The 18,680-nt window shown below is 41.9% G+C and overlaps 1 long non-coding RNA gene and 1 other non-coding gene across 2 annotated transcripts in view; one reads left to right on the top strand and one right to left on the bottom strand.

Annotated features, from left to right (window-relative positions):
* Positions 1 to 18,284, bottom strand: part of LOC141415052 (uncharacterized) — a 40,947-nt gene extending 22,663 nt beyond the window's left edge. Inside the window, exons 1-2 of the long non-coding RNA XR_012440080.1 lie at positions 17,986 to 18,284; positions 8,194 to 8,365 (exon numbers count right to left, since the gene is read on the bottom strand). This is a non-coding gene — a long non-coding RNA (uncharacterized lncRNA). The remainder of the gene's footprint in view (positions 1 to 8,193; positions 8,366 to 17,985) is intronic.
* LOC141415181 (U6 spliceosomal RNA) lies at positions 917 to 1,023 on the top strand. The gene has a single exon (XR_012440196.1). It is a non-coding gene; the product is annotated as a U6 spliceosomal RNA (small nuclear RNA).
* Positions 18,285 to 18,680: the final 396 nt, after the last annotated feature.

Genomic DNA, 18,680 nt, shown 5'->3' with positions numbered 1-18,680 from the left:
GTCTAGGTGAACAAAAGAAAAAAACTGAACATGTGCTGTTTCAAAAAGTTATAGCTAAAACAAAATTATAAAGATATTTGAAAACAAAGGTATACAAAAATATTTATTACCTAAATGAGTATCAAGTATTAGGTAATTGCTGTAAAATAGGCAAATTGCTGTATTAATGTCAAGATATTACTGTATTGCTCTATGAAGTAAGTTGCTATAAAAACAGGAATAGCAATATTAAATATCTGCAACAATTTAAAATAAAAAAAATCCAAGATAAACAGGGACAATTCATATTGATAAAAGTTATAGTCCACCAGAAAGATATAGTAGTTATATGCCTCAGTATACCTCCCACTAGAATTCTGAAATGTATCTACTTAACAGATATAAAAATAAAACATTGTACCCACCAAATATTTCCCCTTTGCCAAACTCCCCACAGTCCTTTTAACAAAACTGCCAAGTATTAGACTACAAGGAGATTGTTTCTAAAAGCAGAAGTCAAACAAACATATTCTCTCGCCACAGTGTAATAAAACTAGAAACTAAAAAAGCGAAACAAAACCTAAGTAAGAGGTATCAAAAAAATGCTTGCATTGGAAGTTTCAGAGCAGCGACTCTTTTTTGGGGAGGGACTTGAACTCAGGATCCGGGCTTGCGAGGCAGGTGTTCCTACCGTTTGAGCCACTCCGCCAGCCTGAAAGTGTCACTGAAGCCTGCGTCAAATCTTTCTCTTCCCCGGCCCTCCCCCAGGAGCTCTTGTGTTAAAGAAGGATCTGTAGCATAGAAATGAGTCACAACTGGGGACTGACTCTGTTTCGAGGGCGTGTTAGACATGGTCCAAGGAGGTAGGAGAAGTTTATGACGAACAAGAAAGGCTAAGACTAAATGAAAGAAGCATTAAAATCAAGAAGCTAGGCTGGTGCTCGCTTCGGCAGCACATACACTAAAAGCGGATCGATGCAGCGAAGATTAGCACGTCCCCTGTGTAAGGATGACATGGAAATTCGTGAAGCATTCCATATTTCAAACAACCAAAAAAAGACGCTAGAATGAAAAGGCAGCAAAACAAACCCAAAGAAAGTAGGTTAGCATATAAAAATCAGCAGAGTTTAATGAGGTAGGACACTCACATAAAATTAATAAAAGAAAAAGCTTAATCTCTGAAAAGATCATTCTACTTACAAATCTAGATCTCATAAGTAAAAATATAGGAATAAATTTTTAAAAGATTAACAGTTGAAATGTGAAGGGAAACATAAATATTAAGATTTTAAAAATATTTCAAGAGAAGTCTGAAAAGAAATTATTAAAATAATTTGAAAGTGTAGATTGAAACAGAATTTTCTAGGAAAATGAAAATTACCAAAATTAACACAGGAAGTGATTGAATGCCCATATAGGTCAATAAACAGAAGAAATTAGAACTGTTGCCAAAGTTTTTCCTCTAAGGAACCAGCTTGCAGCCAGATGGTTTTACTGGTGAATTACATGGAACCCCAGGGACCTACTCATTTCTATGGAGCATAAATTCTTCCAGAGTGTAGGAATGGGTTGAAAGTCTACAAGGCTCAACACCAAACTGGAAGGGTAGCAGATATACCAGTTGGGTGCTATGGGAAGCTGACACTAACTTGAAGTTAGGATGGGAACAGTTCACACCTGGGAAAGAGAAAGGAGGGGCAAGCAGACAGCTTTCTAGTTAGGACACAGACCTGGTCAAGCCTTGCCGGCCCCACAAGAAACTCCACAGCCAAGAGTGTGCATTAGGGGAGCACCATGTTAGGGAGAAATGGTCAGGCCCTTGTTCCTTCTTCAGTCTTGCTTAGTCATGTTGCAGGAACCATGAGGGAAACAAAGTCACCAAGACCACTTTTACAGGAAGCAGGGAGTTTATTATGCTAGCCGACTCAAGGGAGACAATTTCTCAGAGCCCTGAGCCCTGATCTGTGTCAGGGCTTTGGTTAAAAACTTACAGTTTGCCCCTTAATTCCCCCTTACTACTCACCGCACCCCCCCCTTTTAGTATGTGGTTACAGTTGCCGGAAACTTTGCAAGGCTAGCAGGTGGCTGCAGTGTTTCAGAGCCAGCAGAAAGCTGCTTGTAGACTCAGAGTGTGGAAAGCAAGGTGAAAAGAAGATACAGTAAATCCCAGGAAAATAGCCAGGCTGGCCCCAATGGTCATACCTGGAAACATCCAGAGAAAAGCATAGCTTCATCTTACCACAGTACATACAAGTAAGCAATAAATAAATAAAAAGAAAAAGAAAACCACAGGCTAGCTAATTACTTTAAAATCTTAAAGGCTAAAAACCCCAAACAAAACAAAAACTATTAGCAAATTGAATTCAATGGCATTTTAAAAGAATTATACATAAAGAATGCAAAAATAATTTAAAGCAGAGACTCTATTAAGGTAATTTGCTATGTTGATAGACTGAAGGGGAGAAAAGATATTCCCATCTTTCATCAATAAATGCTTTCACAAATGGATTGATGAAATGTGTTTATTTTTAAATAAAAACATAAAAGTCTTAGCAAGCTTTAGGCAGAAGAAAACTTTTTGCCCTGATAAAGGCAAACTACCAAAATGTTTTTGCAAAATCCTATTTAATGTGGAAAAATTAAGCGTTCTCAAAAAAATCAGGAACAAGAAAAACATTGCTCATTACTACCATTACTACTTAATTTAAGAGTGTGCTGGCAATCCTAACCAATTCAATAAGGAGAAAAAGAAAAGAAAAGAAAAAAATATGAACTTAATAACCACCACTCATTGTTCTAAAATATGTGTGGTGTTAGTTGCCTAACTTTGTGAATTTATAAAATGAAATTGAATTGTCCATTTTAAATGGAATAATTCTGTAGTGTATAAATAAAATTTCAGTAATGCTATTAAAAGTCTCCACTATCTGTTACATAACTGCCTACATAGAAAAAAAACTTTTAAGTTATTAAAAGTGACAATTTACAAAGGGGGCCACGTACAAAATTAAGGTAAAAAATCATATTCCCATACACCAGCAACAGACAATTCGAAACATCACAAAAGAATCCCATCTACCATACGCAGAAACATTAAACACTTAAGAATAGGCTCAATAAGAAAGGTGGAAGACTTAAATTTGAAACTACACAACTTTACCAATGGACATAAATCAAAGTGTAAAACAAGCTGCTGTGCATTCCTGGCTCCCAGCTCTCCTTCAGAAATGACTAGGGGATTCCCTTTCTGTGGATATCACAGAAAGCACAAAGAATGCAACTTTGTGGTTCTAATGAACTATTTTAAGTGTTTTTTACAAAGCCAGGCAAACAGTGAGCATTCAGCAATTACAGTTGTTTTTCTGTATCGGGGCTTCTGAATCCTTGCATTCTGGCAACTTTGGATGGAAAACACTCAAAGAAAAAAGAAAGAACTGTGTCAACAGGGTGTCATAGTTGCCTACCTGCAGTTCCAACTACTCAGGAGGTGAGGCAAGAGAATCATATGAGCCCAGCGTTAGAAGCCAGCCTGGGCAGCATAGCGAGACCTCCACCTCAAACAAACAAACAAACAAAAAACCTATGTCCATACCAAACATACATGTACGTATGTAAATAGTATACCAACATGTATGTATGTAAATAATATACCAACTATTTACACAGCATTAACACTGAATTAGGTGTTGTAAGTAATCTAGAGATGATTTAAAGTATATGGAAGGATGTGCATAGGTTCTGTGCAAATGCTACACCATTGTATAGAAGGAAGCGGGCATCGGTGGAACCAATACACCCCAGTTACCGAGGAACACTGTATTAATTATTCTTCCGTATATATCCCACATGCAGCCAAAACTCAGGGTTATGAAAATTGAAAACTTGATCCTGTGGTGTTCACTGATTGAATGGGTTGACAGAAATGCTTAGGAAAGAGTTGCCATTTCCCTGAACTAACTATGTCACTTAGAGATGAGAGAGTCTCATCCTCTTTCTCCCCTTCAGTCTATTAATATAGCAAATTACCTTAACAGACTCTCTGCTTACAGTTATTTTTGCATTCTTTATAATTCTTTTAAAATACCATTGAATGAATACAAGAGCTCGCAGGAAAACAAGTCACTATAGTTCAGAGGTAAAACTCAGTGTGTGTGTTTTGGGGGGATATTGGGAAGCTGTCTCATTCATGGTGACCAGATCATGAGGCCCTGGGTTTCCTTATGTTCATCCGTGCTGCAGTTTGGCTCTTAAGTGTCTTCCAAAGGCCCATGTGTTGGTCCTTAGCTTGGTATTATGGGGAGGTGGTAGAGCCTTTAAGGAGTGGGTCCTCGTGTGAGGTCTTTAGGTGGTCAAGGGCGGGCTCTCAAAGGGAAGAGTGGGAGCCCAGCCCCCTTCTCATCCTCTCTTTCAGCTCCATCCATGAGGTGAGGGCTTTTGTTCTATCATGAGTTCCCACTGTGATGTACTGTCTCACTACAGGCCCAAAGCAATGGAGCCAACCAATTGTGAACTGGAGCCCAAACCATCCTTTTGTCTTCATATCTCAGGTATTTATTACAGTATTGGAAAACGGACTAGCACAATTCCCAAACACCCCAACTCAGGGATCTACTACAACTCCCTCTGCAAGGCACGGTGAACTCAGACTCCTCTCTAGTCATTCAAAGTTTTCCACAATCTGGCCCTGCTGGTGGGTGATGCTGGTTCTCAGCTTGGATTATCCCCCTTTTTTTTTTGTTTTTAAACTGTTTTCATTCTCCCTCATCCCCAACAGCCAGCACCTGCTCATTTTTTTTTTTTTTTTTGATTATAGGGTACAGGAAATACCTGAGAATTTTCTTTGCCAACAATTACTAGGATGGTGCAGGTCTGCGTAGGGCCTCGACACCTCTGCTCCATAACTACAGCTGACCTCTGTTCTAATTGGTTGGATTCTGAAGCTGCTATAACAAAACTCCACAGTGACTCAAGGACAAAAGCTGTTTGCTTGTTTGTTTTCAGGTGAAGTACTGATTTGAGGGTGGATATCCTCTAACTGGGTATTTGGGGCCTAGGGTCCTTCCTTCCTATGCTCTGCAAGTGCAGCACATATCTTCCACAATCATGTTGACAAGTTGGAAAATGAAGAAAGACTATAAAGGGACCTGCATGAAAGATTTGGGGACCATCAACAAGGAGGCTTGAAAATGTAGTCTAGCTGTTGTTCCAAGAAAAAGAGGCAATAGGCTTTGCCTATTAGGCACACTTTGCACTGTGCCTGTGCCATATTAGTTATTCAGTATTTTTGGTTACCATCCCTAGTCAGAGGTCACGAATTGGAGACTTGACTTTGCCTCTTAATAGTTGAAAGAACCTAGACAAATTTTTTTAACTTTTCTGAACCTCTGTTTTTTCATCTGAAAACAGGAAATGATAATCATGATAATAAATAATGCCTTTAAAGTTGTTTGTAATTATGCAAAAGATTATGTTTATAAAGGGACCTTCCAAACCATGAAGACCTTCTTCATTCACCCTACCTGGAATGATTTTTTTTCATTCCCTTTACCTAATTTCTATCCCTTTTTCCCACCCTGGATCTAATTCCCTGTTAGGAGAGAGTCCCCTAGGGCTAGGGAAATAGAATGTAGCTTAGTGGTACAGTGCTTGCCTAGCATGCACAAAACCCTGGGTTCAATACCCAATACCACAAAAGAAAAAAAAAAGAAAAGGGTTCCTAATCCATCAACTATGGCTGTCTGGAGTCCTAACACACTGAAAAGAAGACAAAATTCAATTGATTTAGAACAGCTTGGGAATTTTCATTAATCCAGGGGAACCCAGGAGCAATTCTGGCTACTCTAATACTTACTCATTCTACCAAATTGGTTGTCCCCTCTCCTGGTGAGTTTTGGAAGTGTATGACACACCTTCCAAAAGTACAAGGACTCTGAACCTTCCCCTTGGCTAAGGGGTATCCAACCCAACAACCAAAAAAGGTGAAAGACTCAGTTTCAGAGACATGGGAAAGCAGCTAGAGGCCCATACTTGAGACCATACTCAAGGAGCTATGACTTCAGACCCCCAGGAGCCCAGAGTGCCCTTGCAATCCTCATTAAAGTCCATTTCATAAATGCCACATGAGAGAATCCTCACTGAAACTCGAAATCTTCCTTTGGTTAGTTCTGTCTCTCACACAGATGATGAGTTATTGAGATCAGGGATTGCACCTTTTGATTCCACAACAGAGGACAGCTTTTCAGTAAAAATTTGTTCATCAAGGACATTCCATGGGGAGTGTCATTTCCTGGAATGAGACAGTTATGTCACTATTAGAATATTGTGATCCTTGAAGTCTGATGTCTTTTTTTTTTTTTTTTGGCAACACTGGAGTTTGAACTCAGGGCCTCATGCTTGCTAGGCAGGTGCTCTTGCAGCTTGAGCTACACCTCCAGAGTCTGATGTGCTTGAGCCTCATCTGTGCAGTTCTAGCACTGACCCAACTCGAGGCACCAATCAGACCAGAACAGGGCATGAGAGGATCACAAAGGGTTTCCATTCATTCTTTCTTTCAACAAATAATTATTGGGTTCTAAAACTCTGCTCAGCAGTAACAAGGTGTTAAAGAGAAAATGGAGATATGTAACACAAAGAATAGCTTCCAGCCTAGTAGAATGAGACCACATCACAGGTAGAGTAATAAAATTGGATGAAGAACAGGTTGAATTGAGGCAGGGTCGGCAGATGAGGCGACAGGGAAATTAAAAATAATAAATATTAAAAGAGCCAAGCTAGGTATAGTGGCTGATGCCTAGCTACTCAGGAGGTAGAGATAGGGAGGATTGCATTTCAAGGCCAACCCAGGCAAAAAGTTAGAGATACCCCATCTCAAACAATAAAAACTGGGCTAGGTGGCGTGTGCCTGTCTTCCCTGCTGTGCAGGAAGTACAAATAAAAGAATTCCAGTGCAGGCTGGCCCAGGTATAAATGTGAAATCCTATTCAAAATATAACTATAGCAAAAAGAGCTGATGGTGTGGCTCAAGTGATAGTGTCTGCCTAACAAGGAACTGAATTCAACCACTGGTACCACAAAAAAGGGGAGGAGCCAAACTCAGGAAGTAAAACTGAAAAATCAGAACACCAAGCTCTCTTCCTGCCTTCTCTTTCCAAATCTCAAGAAGCTGCAAACTTTTTAAATTGATAGAGAGACAGAAAATTGGAGGGCATGTTTGGCAAATAGAAGTCCTGAAACTCACACCTATTGTCCCTGTGTTTTGGGGAAGCCTAGAACCACATCTCCAAATTTTTGAACAATTACAAAACCCATCTTAGCCGTGTTTTGGGTAACACGCCCACCCTAAATCTATTGCCTCAATGCCTGGAAACTTAGCAAAATGATTAGAGGCTGTTAGACTACATGACCAGGATGTGACTCCTCCCCAGCTCAGAAAGTATAAAGACCCCACATAGAACCATCATTTTAAGCCCTCACTTCCTCCAAGGAAAGCCGGAACTTTTTCTACCTTTCCTATTTCTCCCTATTTTATCATGTTTTACTAAAATAAATCCTTGCTAAACTTTTGCCCGTGAGACTCTTCTTGTGAGACTACTGAAATGCTTTCTGATGTGGATCTCAAATTCCTGATAATTATGTGGAAATTCATGCTCCTTTTTTCCAGTAACAAAAAGATTTAGAATCAAGGTTAGGGACAGGCATGTGGGAACACGACCCAAAAGGAGGCTGAGAGCTGGGAACAGACTTTAGCAGCTGTCTTCACTTGGAAGGGGGCGGGACCACACATATTTGAAGACTGACAATACCAGGTGTTGCTAAGGATTTACAAAACAGACTCTCACATGGTGCTGGAATGATGTGTGTTTGTGCCAATCTTTCCATAAGACAATTTCACAAAGTGTGCCAACATTCAAAATACACACATAACAGTAATTCAAAACCAGGCATTTCTTTTGTGGAAGTAACTGGACAAATGAAAAAAAGATATTGCAGCCATAAATCACATTAATTTATCATTACTATTGCTATTACATATTCATTGTAATAATTGAGTCACATGCTTATCCCCGCACAAGTCACAATGACTGGAGGGATCAGGTCTACTGATGGACTAGCCTCATTCACACATCTTTTCTTTGATGCTAAGGGATGGAGGAGGATCTTGAGAGAGAGAAAGGAAGAACACTGTTATCTGAAGACTAATAATAGGATACTTACGGAGTAAAACACATGTCCAGCTGCCTCTGTCCATGGCTGCAGGAGTAGCTGGTACAGAGGGAAGACTATTTCAGGAATAAGCTATTCTTTTCAGAGTCTCAGAGAGGCTTTATAGTCTGTGCCAAAGTTCCATGTCCTGAGAGGATGAGGATGGAATGGGGAAGGTCTCCTCCTGAAGAAAGAGACCCATAATTATAAATCTAGTCACAGGAATAATCAAATAATTTGAAAGATGTGGTTGAGACTGTGAGGGAGTTGTAAGAAAAATAGAAACCAACAAGACAACTGAGAATGCTAAGGGTGGGCCTAGGAAAGGGCCCCATGACACATCCACAAGTATCACTATGACATTGGCTAATGTTGTATCATTTGCTGCCTGGTGACTTTGGACAAATGACAGAACCACTCAAGACCTCAGTTTCTTTATCTCTAAAACTGAGAAAAGAAACAGTCTGAAGGGTTAGCATTAGAATGTCATGAGTCTGAACAGGTGAAGATACGTAACAGTGTGCCGGCCAGTCAACAGGAATTCAATCTCTCAGCAAGGTGAAGGGCAGACCAGGATAACCTTCATATTTAAATAGAAGAAAAAAAATTTAAACAGAACAGATGAATTATGATGGCTCAGGAAGTGTGAAAGCCAGAGCTTTGTTCTAGGGCAAAAGTAGCCCTGGAATTTTGCTAAGGGGATTACAATTGTACTTTCAACTTGAAACTATGTTGAAAAACTAAAGCTTCTCCTGCAAGCCCTTAACCGTGAATGAATGGGACACTGTTTACTTTTATGTTTTTATTCTTCATGATATACATTCAAGGACTGATGACAGTTCACAATAGGAGCTCTTAAACTCTCCAAGGCAAAGCCAGGGCCCTCACCACTGTCATCCTGTTATTCCGTATTGCCCTGGGCCAAGAACACCCCAGGACTTGTGCCTGGCTCAAGTGCCCTTCCTTAGGGCTGAGGATGGACAACTTGTATAGTGGTGGGCTTGAATTTCCTTGCCTCAAAATCAAACCTAGTAGGACTTGCACCAGTGAAGTGGCAAATGCGTGGTGTGCTGTCCAGGAGGGAAAGAGAGAGGGTCGCCTCTGAGAAGGCGCTGATGCCGAGAGGGGACAAGATGTTCCCTTCTTAACCCTCACATGGTCCAATCTGTGAGGAAAGAGCATTGAGCCAGGAGCACAAAGGCACCTCTGTCTGTGTGGTATTGTGCAATCTTCTGGCAGTCCAAGCCTGTTTCTTCATCCTGAGAATCTGGCCATGCTATCTTCTCAGGGCAGCCACAGGAAATGGAAGAAAGCTTGTGGTGACAGATCCTCCAAAGCAGCCATACTCTGACAGGTGTGTGTCCTTACTTCCACCTCCAAAGGGGTTTACAGTATGTCACAGCTAGGGTCTGTGTCCCAATGAAAGAAGTGGATTGTCCATCTGGGTTAGATTACCAGGCACAAAAATGAAGCTAAGAATCAGCAGGCACTGCCTACAGCCCTGGGTTAGGGTTTTCTGATGGGGGCTCCGAAGTGACAGAGCTGCTACAGACATCTGGAGTGCCTTGCCTGAGGCCAGAGGGAGAACTGATCTGTCAGCCAAGAAACCCCAGAGGTGCCTGAGGAAGAGGCAGCTTCCACAGGGTTGTGGAAGAGAGTAGAGAGAAAGAAAACAAGAAGGTGAGCAGAACAGCTGCTCATCATCACATGTCTGGGGACTCAAGCAGCCTTGGGGTCAGAGCCTGGTTACCACCAATGGCCTCACTCCACTACTCACCCCCAGCTGTGGACTCCTCCTAGAAGGGAGGCCAAGACCTTACCAAAAGATAGTACTGGTTAGTATCCCTTGTCTAAAATGCTTGGAATCTGAAGGGTTTGGATTTTGGAATATTTGCATATGCTTATGAGCTATTTTGGTGATGGCATCCAGGTTTAAACATGCAATTCATTTATGCTCTTTTTTAAGGGGGTACTGGAATTTGAACTCAGGGCCTCACACTTTTTGGGCTAGTGCTCTACCACTTGAGCCATACCTCATGAAATTTATGTATGTTTTGGATACACCTTATGTACCATAGCCTGAAGATAACTATATACAATATTTTTAATGTGCCCATGTTTTGATTGTGACTTCCTTTTGCATGAGGTCAGGTATCCATCATGTCAGCACTCAAAAAGTTTCAGATTTGGAGTTTTGGATTAGGGATGCTCAACCTATAGAGTTCTGTGGAAACACAGCCATTCCAGACATCATTCACAAGACAATTCCTACCTGCCTGACTCTGTACTTGGAGCTTTAGGAACAAAACACAAGCTGCGAGAAATAAACAGCTGTATTTGCACAGCCAGTCCTGTAGAGGCACCTCCCTGGGTCTAAGCCACCAGGACTCATAGACGCCACTGTGGCTCACCACAGACACATCCCTGATCACTGATGTCCAAGTGGATGACCTGAGTGACATTAAGGGAAGGTTAACTGGAATGTGACATGGACCCTAGCATTGTGGGGTGGACACTCTGGAGGTGAGATAGGTTACTCAGCCAGAGAGAAAACACCAGATCAGGACAGCAGATCCAGCAAGCAGAAGGGTGCCTCTGGAGCATGTGTCAGGAGCATACCAGGTTTGACCAGGTGAGTTGGAAGCTCCAAGGTCAGGGTAAGGCTGAGTATGTGGTTAGGATGATAAGGAGAGAGGGGCTGCTCCCTTAGGGCCCATGGGATGAGCCTTCCTCTCCTTCCTCTTCTCCTTCCTCTGGCCTTCCTCCTTCCTTCCTTTCTCTAGCTTAGCAACTTTTTGCTGGACTATTTCTAAACAGAGGATTTCCCACAACCTTTAACACTCCAATGTGCACTGGGAGTTTAAAAACCACCTTGACTACTCTTACCCATCAATATTCCTTGGTTGTCACAAAGCATTTCTTCCTGAAGGACAGGAGCAGCTGCACATTCCAGCATGAGGCTGACCTTGTGTTAGTTAACTCCTCTTCCAGCATCATGAAAACTGTTGCTAGAAAACTCCCTGGTCTTATCAGTGTCACAGCAGCCATCCCCAGGGTGAGCTATTTCCTCAGAAGAGACCTATAGGTAACTCATCCAATGTGCTTGAGTTTCGTTCCCAAACTCGGTGTATATGATCTGATCATTCCCTCCTGTGTGGGGCCACAGACACCATTCATCCTGTACAGTCTCTTTGAGGTACTGCACCTCCACAGGGTAAACTGAGTCAGGTAGAGACCTGGTGAGCACAGATTGAACAGGAGCTCATGCCTCACTGCCCAGGCTGGAACCTTCCTACATTTCACCCCGTGAGTTCTCCGGGTTCCTTGTGCCCAGAAACTATGAGATCCTAATGAAATCTTTCTAGACAGCAGGCGCCTAACAAGTCTCCCTACCCCTACCACCATCCTCTCTACCATGCTGACTAGAACTATTTAAAACACCAATCTGAGCTGGTGGAGGCAGGAGAAATTTGAGTTGGATGCCAGCTTTGACTACATAGTGAAACCTGTCTCAAAACCAACCACCCAGCCAGCCAAACAAACAAACAGCCCCAACAATCTGAGCCCTTCCTGCAGATACAAACCATGTCCCATCTCATCATTACCTCCCCAACCCCGAACACCCTTTGTCCTGCTCTAATGATCTGCTCAGAGTGGCTCCACTTCCCCTCCTGGCCATCCCATGGCACAGCCACACCCTACTGCCAGTTCCTGATAACTCCATGTTTGCAAATGCCATGCCTCTCCTGGTAATCATTACTCATTCTCCCCTATCCTTAGCAAATGTCACTGCCCTCCACACCTTCGCCACTCCCAGGCAGTGTGTGGTTCTGTACTCTAGTCTGGCTAACAGTGCTTGCCACCCACACAGATGTTACAAAATTTCAGCACATACATGGGGATGCTAGCAGGGGCAGGGGTTTGATTAGCTCTGTCCCCTACTTCAATTCAGAGGAAGTTTCCATTTGAGCACAAGGCCAACAGAGGCAGTGTGTTATTACTGGTAGTCAGACACTACAAGGGCAAGTCCAGTTCAAGGACTTTGACCAGGAGTAGATGTCTGGAGTTAGTTACTAGTTAACAACCCTTGTAAAAATCAATTAGAACCTCTAGGTTCTAGGGTTCACTAGGATATAGGGAAACTTTCTTCGCAGAGAACTCCAAGCTTGGCAAATAGTGGTCTGTGATTGCTTACACCCCAGGTCAAGTCCCTGGCCCTATAATAACAGAGGAAGTGGCCATAAAAGTAGCCCCCACTATGGGGAGCCCTTTGATACATTCTTCTCAGAAATGACTATGGAAAACCCTGGACAGGGAATCTCCTTGCAGTCAGTAGGAAGGGGGTAAGGGTAACTGGGTTGGCTGATAAAGGGATGGCCAGTACTGCTAAGGGGCTGCCCAGCTGCAGCCTGTGCAACGTGAGCATCCCTGCAGTGCTGTTTTCCTTCCTCAGTCAGTGGGAGATTTCACTGCAGTCTTTCTGGTTTTCCTTTGTCTTTGGGTCCCTGTTGGGGGGGGGAGTTGCATGACAGTGATGATGGTTAAACTCTAGGCTGGAGGTGTGGCTCAAGTGGTAAAGTGCCTGCTTGGCAAGTGTGAAACCCTGAGTTCAAATCCCAGTCCCACCAAAAAAAAAGCAGCAGCTAAGATGATGGCTAAACTTATCTTTTAGCTGTAGGCTACTAAATCTAGGAAAGGTTGTTTTAGAATTTGATGAAGGAGGAGAACACATCACCCAGAGACTGACCCTCGGCTTGGAACTGGATCTGGAACTACACACGATTTTGGTTGTTACGTTTTTGTTTATGGAGTCAGTGTTCTATATTAGGCTGGAATGTGTAGAATTGTTTCCGTGGAAGAAGGTGATTGTGTTTGACTAGCTTCCCTCCCAGGAGGGACCTCTTCTCTGACTCTATGTGATTCTGGGGGTTCTGGGAGTCATAATTCCTCCACCCCATCTCCATCTCCATAGAGGGAAGTCACAGCCTAGACCCCTTCTCTCCACCCCTGGTGTTGCTACAGTTATGAGCACATGACCTAGGCAAGGCCCATCTGGATTGGCATAAGAACACCAAAGAGTTCTCCTTCACCCAGCATGAAAAAGATGTCAAAGCAGCTTTATAGTCAACATCAGACTGTCAATCCTCACACCACAGAGAGTTCCTAGAAATTTGAAAGGAAAAAAAATTTGAGAGGAAAACTTATCAGTTTTCCTTTGATCCATCCATGAGTTACTTAGATAATGTTTTTATTTTCAAGCCTGTAGAATTTGTGTTGTTACTGATTGGCCTCATTATTTCTGTTAGAGAATTCTATCTATATAAATGCTAATCCTTTGAACTTTATATTTATTTATTTATTACTTATACCGTATTGTGATTACTTCTTTGTATCTCTGTCCCCTCCACTATAGACTGCTTTAGAATGAACTTCATAATAGGCAGTGATCATAGGAAGCTAAGTGTCTTGAGGCCAGACATTTTCTAATTCACCCTTCCAATATTCCTGGGTGGGTGTATTATTACTATTTTCCATTTACAGGTGAAAAAACTGAGGCACAGAGGGGTTAAGGACATACAGCTGGTGCACAGGCAAGGCGAACTCAAACCTAGAAGCAATCTAACTTGAGTTGATAATACTGCTTGCTCATCTTTCTATCTTTGGTACTCTTCCTGCCAAATCAGGGACCCTAGGAAGTTAACTGTTGGTTGGATGAATATATAATTGAGCTCTAGCAACTGGTTATAAAAGTCTAACATGTAACTTTCTTTTTAAAAATGTCTTAGGAAATATGTTTTGAACTCTTTGATATCAGGGTGTATCTATGTTGTCACATGAATCCTACAATGTAAATCTCTTCACCCACACTTTTAATAGTGTCTTTTGCTGATTAGAAGTTCTTGTTCTTAATGTAATCTGATTTAACGTTTTCCCCTTATGATTAATTTATTATATGTGTCATGGTAAGAAACATTTGCCTACTTCAAGTTTTCCTACAAAAGATTTAAAAAAAAATCTTTTACATTTAGACCTACTGTCCATCTGGAGTTGATTCTTATGAATGATATGAAGTTGGGGTCAAGATTAATTTTACTCATTTGACTATTCAATGGCCTCTGAGAAGACCAGCTTTCCCCTTTCCCCACTACACTACAGTTGTCATTTTCAGCATCAGTCAGTGAATATTCGTGAGCTGATTTTCATCTCCCTGAAGGCTGCTGATGGTGAGTAGATTTTCATGTGCGTATTGATCATTTGTATGTCTCTGGAGAAATGTCTGTTCAGGCTGGGGGATGGCTCAAGTGGTAGAGTGCTTGCATGAGGCAGAACCCAATACTGTCAGAGAGAGAGAGAGAGAGAGAGAGAGAGAGAGAGAGAAAGAGAGAGAGCTACTCAGATCCTTTGCTTATTGAAAAAATTGCGTTGTCTTTTTGTTGAATTGTAGAAGTTCTTTAGATAGTCTAGACACAAACCCTTTATCAGACATAAAATTTACCAAAAATTTTCTCCCATTCTGTGAGTTATCTTTTCACTTTCTTCATGTTCTTTGAAATACACTTTTAATTTTGAGGGAGTCTAATTTGTACATTTTTTTCTTTTGTCCCTTGTGCTTTTAGTGTCATACATAATTCAAGATCATGAAGATTTATGCCTATATTTTCTTCTAAAAGCTTTATACTTTAAACTCTGACATTTAGGTCTTTGATATATTTTAAGTTAAGTTTTGTACATGATATAAGGCTGGGGCCCACCTTCATCCCTTTGCATGTGGATATCACTATTTCCTGAAAACTCTATTCATTTCCCCCATTAAATTGTTTTCACATCCTTGTTGAAAATCAATTGAGGGCTGAAGATATGGCTCAAGTGGCTGAATGCCTGCTTAGCAAGTATAAAGCCATGAGTTCAAATCCCAGATCCACCCCCAAAACAAAATAAAAAGAAAAGAAAATCAATTGAATGAAAATGTAAGGATTTGTTTCTGGATTCTCAATTCTATTCAATTGATGTATATTTCAATCCTTACTCTAGTACCACACTGTCTTCCTTTTTTTTTTTTTTTTTTTTTTTGGTACTGGGGCTTGAACTCAGGGCTTCCTGCTTGCTAGGCTTTGTTAGGCAGGCACTCTATCACCTGAGCCACTCCACAAGCCTACACTATCTTAACCACCATAGCATTGTAGAAAGTTTTGAGATTAAGGCTGGGGATGTAGCTCAGTGGCAAAGCATTTGTCCAGCTTGCGAAAAGGTCCTGAGTTCCAACCCCAGCATCTCTCCAACCGTCATCCTCCAAAAAAGAAAGAAATTGGAGGTGTGAGTCCTTCCACTTGGTTCTATTTCTTTCAAGATTGTTTTGGCTCCATTGGGTCAGAGATGAACAAAATGTCCTATTGCATAAGAGATTCTTTTCTTTATAAGACAGTTATGGTTGACCTTCAAACTTGTTCCCCTGTCACAACTAATAGAGGATTTGACAATAATCAGTGGTTCCCAACTGTGGACAATTTTGTGCCTCCCTTCCCTCCAGGGGATATTTGCCAATGTCTGGAAATATTTTGTGTTGGGAGAAGGGGATTGCTACCAGCATCTAGTGGGTGAGGCTAGGGAGGCTTCTAAACATCCAATAGTTTTGGATCCAATAGATCCAAAAAAGATCATCTGGTCTAAAATGTCAATAGTGCCAGGTTGAGAAGCCCAAAACAATAGTTCCCATAAACTTCCCTGGCTTCCAATCCATAGTCTGCTTCAGCCTGTGACATCTTCCCTCCAGGGCTGCCCTTCCAGGAAACAGGAAATTGAAAAGGGACTTGAAATTATGCTAAATAGTGTCAAACTCTTGTGACTGACTACAGGGAAAAAAGAAAACAATATTCATATAGGGCCATTAAACCCGAGGAATCTCACATCGTTGTCAGCGATGGGAGCAGTGAGCAGGGATGAGATAAGAAGCCATAAAGCACAGATGGAAGAAGAGGTTTATCCTGATTAGCAAGGACAGAGCAGAGTGCTGCAAATGAGTCTGACACAGTGTCCAAACCCAATGGGAAAGACTGCAGCTATCAACTAATGATAATTGATATATGACATGTTTGCTATTCCTGCAGTAATGTCTTGCTTTCATTTGAGAAAGGAAATGGTACTGACTGTCTCCTTTAAGTCATTTATTCTGGCTTAAGAGAGGTCATCCTGTTCTTAGAAGCACACATTGTAGAAAAGGGTACAAATCCAGCCAAGTGTTGGCCCATTCCTCAAATTCATCCACCACCCCACTCTGCCATTGTCCCATAACCATTTGCTACTCTGTCGTCTTTCCTGGCTTTCCACTGGGTGGCTCAGTGAGGAGCTCTAGATTCTCTCTCCAGATGCTCTCTTTGGCTTTCCAAACCCTCTGGAGTGTGTGCTACACTTCTTGGATATTGCCCTTTGGACCTTACCCTGACATTGAGTCCCTGATGCCATGTTTTGGACTGTTGGTAAATGATACAGTCAGTATCCACCTTGTCTCAAGACAAAACACAAAACACATACGGGTACTTCTAATGATCTTTTATCAGTTGGAAAAGTCTGCAGAATTGCCAGACTTTCATCAGAAGTTTTATCAAGATTGCTGTGAAGTATCTGGGTAAGAGATGACTGGATAATTGACTTGGAAAAGGATACTCTGATGGGTACAAACTAACCCTGACCTTTCTCCGGCTTGAGACATCCCTCAGCCAGGACTCCTAGATAAGGCTTTCAAATAGCATACAATATGCCTAGTTAAAGTTTCATTTCAGTTATATAAGGAATATATATGTATAAACATACATATCGATGTTTTAATTTGCTAAATCTAACAACCCCACTCCTGAGTGCAGCCAACACTGGGTCGCCAAGCAGACCTGGAAGCTCCCTGCCTGGGGGACCAGGGCTGTGTAGGTGTCAGCTTCCATCAACCTCTGCCCTGGAAACCAGCCTCTACCTGGTGTGGTTGTACCTCAGATGTTAGCAACTCCGTCATGTGCTGTGGTACCACCCACAGCTGATGCTGGAAGAGTGAATGCTGCCTGCCAGGCTTTGGGGTGTATGTGTGTGTGTGTGTGTGTGTGTGTGTGTGTGTGTGCATGTGTGTGTTGGGGAAGGGGGACTGCTCTTTCATGGTTCTTATGGTGGGATTTCCCCAACTCTGGGTGGGTTTTTGGTACCATTGGGTAAGTGAAAAGACTGACTTGCAAGACATCATCCCACAAGTGTTTTTACCAAGCAAGTTTTGCCTGGGACACAGATCACTGAAGGAGCTGGGATGGCCAGGCCCTGGACACAACCATCCATTCCTGTACATCTTCTATGTGCTCTAGACTGAGCCTGGGTTAGAAAGGAAGAGAAAGGAGACACTCTGCTTTCCTGCATTCCACTGGCCATTCAGGGACGGACCTGGGGTGGGGTCAGAACAGCACCAGGCAGCCTTTCCTTGTTCTGCAAGTCTTCTGAGACCCAGCCAGGCCCTTTTCCGAAGGACAGTGCCTAGGCCTACACTCCTCACAGAGATTCTCATTTGCCATTGGGCCACACTGTCTGCCTACATGGTCACTGATTTTTACTTTGCTTTGCAAAATTAAACTGGCTTTGTTACCTCACTTGTAATATGCACACCTGCTTCAAAGATCTGTTTCTAGCAACTTCTGCAATAAGAGGAACTGGGGATCCTTGGAGGAAGGACTGATTCTAGGACAGAGGCAGGAGACACCAGATGAGATAGGCCTGGAACATCTTGTAGTGCCAGAAAGTGACACACTGGTATAAAACACGTCCATCCACACTTACCAAGCAAACCCACGTGGTTAGGCGTATGTCAAAGGGACACAGAGAGGTACAGCTGAAAAACTGAAAACACTTCCAGTGGCCAAAGCAGGAGAACTTTAAGCAAAAAAATAATTGAAGTAGTAGGGCACCATAACCTAAAATACACAATAAGCATTGTGAGTCAGTACAGGTAAAAATAAATGATTGAATAAGTAAGCAATGGGATAAATAAATTAAAAAGCAATGGAAGAAGAGACAAATCTCTCATGTTAAAGAATTCTAAATAATTCGTGGAACCAGCTCACCCTCTAAGAAGTAAAGCACAGCTCCTGGCTCCTTTAGTGTGGACTGCCCACAGTGACTTTCTTACAAAGAGAATAATACAAGAAAGGAGAAAATAATACTTCACAGTGGAGAACCTTGACAAAATCTACAAAATCTAACCAAGGTTAAAGCAAGATATCAAGTTTAAAGTCGAGTAATGTTATATTAGCAGTGTGCACTCTGCATATGCTGCGATGGGAAGAGCACTTTCCCTCTGTGAGCTTCCTTCCAGTAATCTCCAGAGCAGTCAATTCATGTGAAAAACATTTGAGAAACTCCACTTGAGGGATAGTCTATAAAATATCTGAGAATGGTAGTCCTCAAAAGTGTCAAGATCATCAAAAATAAAGACAGAAGTCCAAGGAGACCTGACAACTAGATGTAATTTAATA

Source organism: Castor canadensis, chromosome 12 (assembly GCF_047511655.1).
Source record: "Castor canadensis chromosome 12, mCasCan1.hap1v2, whole genome shotgun sequence".
NCBI classification, from domain to species: domain Eukaryota; kingdom Metazoa; phylum Chordata; class Mammalia; order Rodentia; family Castoridae; genus Castor; species Castor canadensis.
This window is presented reverse-complemented; position numbering and strand designations above follow the sequence as displayed.